The sequence below is a fragment of the Bubalus kerabau genome, chromosome 4, assembly GCF_029407905.1.
Source record: "Bubalus kerabau isolate K-KA32 ecotype Philippines breed swamp buffalo chromosome 4, PCC_UOA_SB_1v2, whole genome shotgun sequence".
Lineage (NCBI taxonomy): Eukaryota > Metazoa > Chordata > Mammalia > Artiodactyla > Bovidae > Bubalus > Bubalus kerabau.
The window spans coordinates 126,979,023-126,985,022 of NC_073627.1; positions in this window are offsets into that span (position 1 = coordinate 126,979,023).

Sequence of the window (6,000 nt, forward strand, 5' to 3'; positions counted from 1 at the left end):
AGCCCTCCTGCCCTTTGTGTGACAGTCTACACAGCGCCCTCCACCTGCTTCTCTCACTGGCCCACAGCAAAAGGGTGCACAGAGAGGGCATATACCGAGTCCAAGGTCAGGTTAGGTTCTCAGGAAGTGAGGCTGGTAAGGGTAAGGCAAGGGTAAGGCAGGAGCCTTCACATGGGGAAGCTTCCTAACACCCCTGCCCCCAGCTCCACCCACTCTTTCATTTCTCCTAAATGAAATTTATTGTTTTATTATTGTGAAAAATAACTTTGTGTATTCCCCCCAAACCTGGAAATATACACAGGAAAAAGTCACCCTCAGTGCACCGTCTTCCCTCTGCCCCTACTAGAGAGAGTGGAATCTTTCTACCACCGTCTCTGTACCCAGTTGGGTCAGGGTCCTTTCTCCTTGTGCTTGGGGGCACAGGTGGTTAACTCAGCACATTGGTTTCATATTGGGGATGTTGCCTGCTGATTGACACTTCCCTGCCTGATGGTTCACAGGTGGAAACCTCATCTCAGCCAGAACCTCTCCAGGTCCCCTTCCTGAGGGCTGTCTTCCCTGGACAATCTCCCACTGACCTTGACTGGAGATGTGAGCCACAGTTTTAGGGAGGAGTCATGGAGGCATTCATGTTGGTCAAGACCCAGCAGGAGGTCAAGACCCAGGTGGCCCACCCAAATCAGGATAATTTGAGGAAGGCTTCATAAAGGAACTATTGATAAAGGTGTGAGCAGTATGTAAGAAACCGGAGGAAGAGTACAGGGCACGAGCTGTTAACACAGGGCTGTTAACACCTCTTGGCACAAAATGGTGAAGTGGTTTCCAGAAGCCAAGGGCACTGCTGCATGGAGCAGGCATTTCCTCCCCCTCTCTCGGGTGTCCGCCCATTGCTGAACCCCATCAGAAGCCAGAGGACAAGGGATCCTGTTGCAACTATGCAAGTCAGCCTTCCCCGCAGGGCACAGAGTGATTTAGGGAAGGAAGTGGAGCAGAAGAAGACACCAGCACAACAGATCAGGGCAGTACCTTGTAAGAGGAGGGAAGATGTGACAGTATCTGCCCCCTCATTCTAGCACACCCCAAGATGGCAAGGCCTCTTGGTTTAAACTTTTGGAAGGGTCCCACTGAGTGCAGCCTCCACAGTTCCTCTCCATCCTCCTCTCATGGCCGTTCTTCATGCCACATTTCCCAGAGTTTCTTCCCAACTCCCCAAGAATGACCCAGAAAGGTCCTCTGGCTCAGGATCCAGCTCACCTTCCCTGTCAGCATGGAGCTGCCCAAGAGCAAGCACCCTCCTCAACATATTCATTTTCTTCCTAAAGCAGACAAGGCTGTCACATGTAAGGAAGCGACATAATCCTCGTAATAAAATGAATTTGATCATGTGCCTAGTGAAACAAGTCCATACTTGGGTACTTTTAAAATGGGTTGATGTCAGGACTTCCTCGACAGTCCAGTGGTTAAGACTTCACCTTCCAGCCCAGGGAGTGCAGGTTCAGTTCCTGATCAGGAAGCTAAGATCCCACATACCACGAGGCCAAAAAACCAAAACATAACAGAAGCAATATGGTAACAAATTCAATAAAGACTTTAAAAACTAGTCCACATCAAAAAAAAAATCTTAAAAAAAAGTAAGTTGCTATTACTGCTGTTAATCAAGGTTTCGCCCATGATACATTCTAGTAAGGTTATGCTCAAAATCTTCAAGCTAGGCTTCAGCAGTACATGAACAGAGAATTTCCAGATATACAAGCTGGTTTTAGAAAAGGCAGAGAAACCAGAGATCAAATTGCCAACATCTGTTGGATCACAGAGAAAGCACGAGAATTCCAGAAAAACATCTGCTTCTGCTTCACTGACTACACAAAAGCCTTTGACTGTGTGGATCACAGCAAACTGTGGAAAATTCTTAAAGAGATGAGACTACCAGACCACCTTGCCTGTCTCCTGAGAAACCTGTATGTGGATCAGAGGCAACAATTAGAACCGTGCATGGAACGACTGGTTCAGAATTGGGAAAGGAGTACAAGATTGTATGTATCACCCTATTTATTTAACTTCTATGCCAAGTACATCATGTGAAATACTGCACTGGATAATTCACAAGCTGGAATCAAGATTGCCAGGAAAAATATCAGCAACTTCAGATGTGTAGACAATACCACTCTAATGGCAGAAAGTGAAGAGGAGCTAAAAAGCCTCTTAACAGTGAAAGAGGAGAGTGAAAAAGTTGGCTTTTTTGAATTCAACATTCAAATAATGAATATCATGGCATCTGGTCCCATCACTTCATGACAAATAGATGCGGAAAAAGTGGAAACAGTGACAGATTTTCTTTCTCCTTGGGCTCCAAAATTACTGCGAATGGTGACTGCAGCCATAAAATTAAGAGACTCTTACTCCTTGGAAGGAAAAACCTAGACAGCGTATTAAAAAGCAGAGACATCACATGGCCAACAAAGGTCCATCTAGTCAAAGCTATTGTTTTTCTAGTAGTCATTTACTGATGTGAGATTTGGACCATAAAGAAGTCTGAGCCCCAAAGAAGTGACGCTTTCAAATTGTGCTGGAGAAGACTCTTGAGAGTCCTTTGGACTGCAAGGGGATCAAACCAGTCAATCCCAAAGGAAATCAACCCTGAATATTCATTGGAAGGACTGATGCTGAAGCTGAAGCTTCAATACTTTGGCCACCTGATGCGAAGAGCCATTTCTTTGGAAAAGACCCTGATGCTGGGAAAGATTGAAGGCAAAATGAGAAGAGAGCGACAGAGGATGAGATGGTTAGATAACATCACCAACTCAATGGACATAAATTTGAGCAACTCTGGGAGATAAAGGACAGGGAAGCCTGGTATGCTGCAGTCCATGGGGTCGCAAAGAATCGGACACGACTTAGTGACTCAACAACAACATTCTAACTAGGTATTGATGCCATGTGAAAAAGTTGATTCTTAAAAATATTATTCTTGGACCTGGCTATCATTTGAAGATTTTTATATTAATTTAATGAATTTTCTTAGGTTTTTCTAGGAAGAAGCCATAATTAAAACTTCACTCTTCCTTTACCAATATTTATACCTCTTACATCATTTTGTTGCCCTAGTATGGGCTAGAACTCCCCAGACAGTGTTGAATAACAGTGGTGATAGCAAGAAACCTTATGTTCTTTATTTTAATGGCAGTGTCCCATTGTTTTACTGTTAAGCATGATGTTTTAAGTATGATGTTTTACTATTTGTTCTGGAGGTTTCTCTTGATTCTGCTAAGGGAAAACAGATTTTTTTAAACTCCTTAGTGGATATTGAATTGTATCAAAGGTATTTTCTGCATCCATTTAAATGACATTTTTCCTTTGACTTATGAATATATTTCTTAATAGCCTTGAAATAAATTTTACTCTAGTAATATGCTTCTAGATTCAGCTTGCTGACATTTTATTTAGGACATTGATATTTATATTCATAATGTTTTTTTGTATTTGCTATATTTTTCAGGTTGTGGAATCAGGATCATTTTAGCTTCATTAAATGAGAGGGGAAGGTTTTCTATGCTTTAGAACATGTAAATAGTACCAGAATCATCTGTCTCTCAAAGCTTTGATAGAATTTATCTGTGGGCTTATCTGGGTCCAGCTCTTATTTGGGTAAGCAGTCATATTTTCATTTTTTTAATGACCATATTGGTTCATTTTTATTTTTTTCTCTTCTTAAATACTTTTTTTTTTCCCCTAGAAAATTGCCCAATTCAGAAAATCTACTAGTGGAGAGTAGATACTATTTTTCTAAAAAGAGGTTACCTCCTCTTTTTATTATTAATGTAGTACATTTGAATTTCCTCTTTTTAGACTTTTTTTTATTGATTTGATTTTGTAGAAATTTATCTATTTGATATCTTCCAGCTCTAGGATATATTTTTTCACTTCTGCTACTTTTCTGTTTTATCTATATTAATTTCTTTATTCAGTTAATTTGAACACTTTATTATGGAAAATTTCAAACTGGCAGACAATTTGAAAGTGAAAATCCATATACCACTGTCCAGATTCTATAATGAACATTTTGCTAATTGCTTTATCACTATTTATCCATCTCTTCTTCTATCCATACATCTTATACTTTATGCATTTCAAAGTAAGTTACAAACATTAATATATTTTACCCCTAAACATTTCAGCATTTATTCATTAATTAGAATTCAACATTTTTTTATGATTCTTTATTTTTTATAACTTGTCTAACTCCTTTGGCCCAGCATTATTTATTTTCTCTTTTTAAACAACTGACAATCCCATAGATTTCCTTTTTTCTAATCTTTTTTTTTTTTGACGTGAACCATTTTTAAAATCTATATTGAATTTGTTACAATATTGCTTCTGTCCTTTGTTTTGGGGGTTTTCTTTTTTGACCCCAAGGCATGGGAGGTCCTAGCTCCCCAACCAGGGATCAAACCCATACCCCTTGCATTGGAAGGCAAAGTCTTGACCACTGGACCAACAGGAAAGTCCCCCCCATATATTTTCTACCAACAGTAATAAAGAGAGCATAACTCAATAAAATGAGACTTTCTGCCAAGGTTTTACTTTCCTCCACTTTTCTAGCTACCATGATCTCTACCCATCAAACGATTACAATGAATTTTTTATTCCCCAGAACTGCAGATCAAGACCCAAAGGCTGAAGGGCTTAAAGCATTATATGTATCTTAAACCATAGTTTAGGGAAGAATTTATAATAATATAAGACTTTAGACACTAAGAAGGACTGAATCATGGAGTGCAGCACATTCTGGGGAAACATTTAGGACAGAAACAAAATTTCCTTTTGTTGAAGGGAAGATAAGGTAGACATCTTCTGGGTTCTGGCTGCTCAGCATGTGGCGAGGTCTCTATTTGAGTGTATAAGATCCCGTATCTAACTATGGAAGCTGAAGCGGGGCAGACATTCCTCTGTTCTCTTTCTGAAAGCTTGTGGGAAGTCATGTGACCCCAGTTCAGCCAAACAGGTGCTCCTGCCCAAGAATATGAGTCTAGAAGAGTTGACCCAGAGGCATAGCAAGGGACCAGGGAAGATTCTGGATTGCTGGAATATTTATCCCCAAGAGACTAAAGTAGATGTGACAGTTTCCGTCAATTTGCAAGTTTAAGTTTTCTACCATCAGCGGAATTTCGACTAGATCTATACAGTGACCTTTTTACATATCTAAATTGTGACTGTGAAATATTACCCACACACAAATAAGTGATGTTTAAAGGATGCTTTAGTTATCATCTTATTTAATTTAAAAAAAAACTCTGAGTTAGGTATTACTGTCATTTCAAGCACCTGGATGAGAATCCCAGTCAGTGGGCAGCAGAGCTGGAACATGGACGTGGGCACATGACTTCAAGGCCATGCCCCAGGCTCTTAACCAAGTATTCTTAATTGCCATTCATCTCTTAACACTTCTTTTGGCTTCACCTTTCAGTCCTCTGGGAAGGACTTTTTTCATTTCAAAAATTATCAGTTAATCTTTTGTTAAATTGTGTTCAGAAAATTTAACTGGATAGTTTCTACTTTCTGGAATTTATTGTGGTTTACTTTAGGGCCTAATATTTGGTCAACCTTTGTAATTGTTCCATAGAAATTTGAAAATAATGTTATCAAATATAAATGGTCTTATTTGCCTGGCACAGGGGAGGAAGTAGAGGACAGTGCCCAGTCTTACTTAAAAATCAACCCTTATAATCAACAAGTCAATCCACTTCAGTGCCCACTTATTGAAAGATCTTAAAATTAGCTTCTTTCAGTTAGGGTTTACTGAATCCCTTCCCCCATAAGGAGTTACTCTGGGGAATCTCACCCAGGCTGCATCTTAATTTCCCTGCTTGTCTCACACAGGGGTGGGGCCATGAGTGAGACCAAGTCTCTTTAGTGCCAGGTGTGTACTGACCACTGCCCCAAGGCCAAAAGAGGTCAAGACCTCTGGAAGTTGAAGGGACCCATACACCCTAAGGGAAGGGT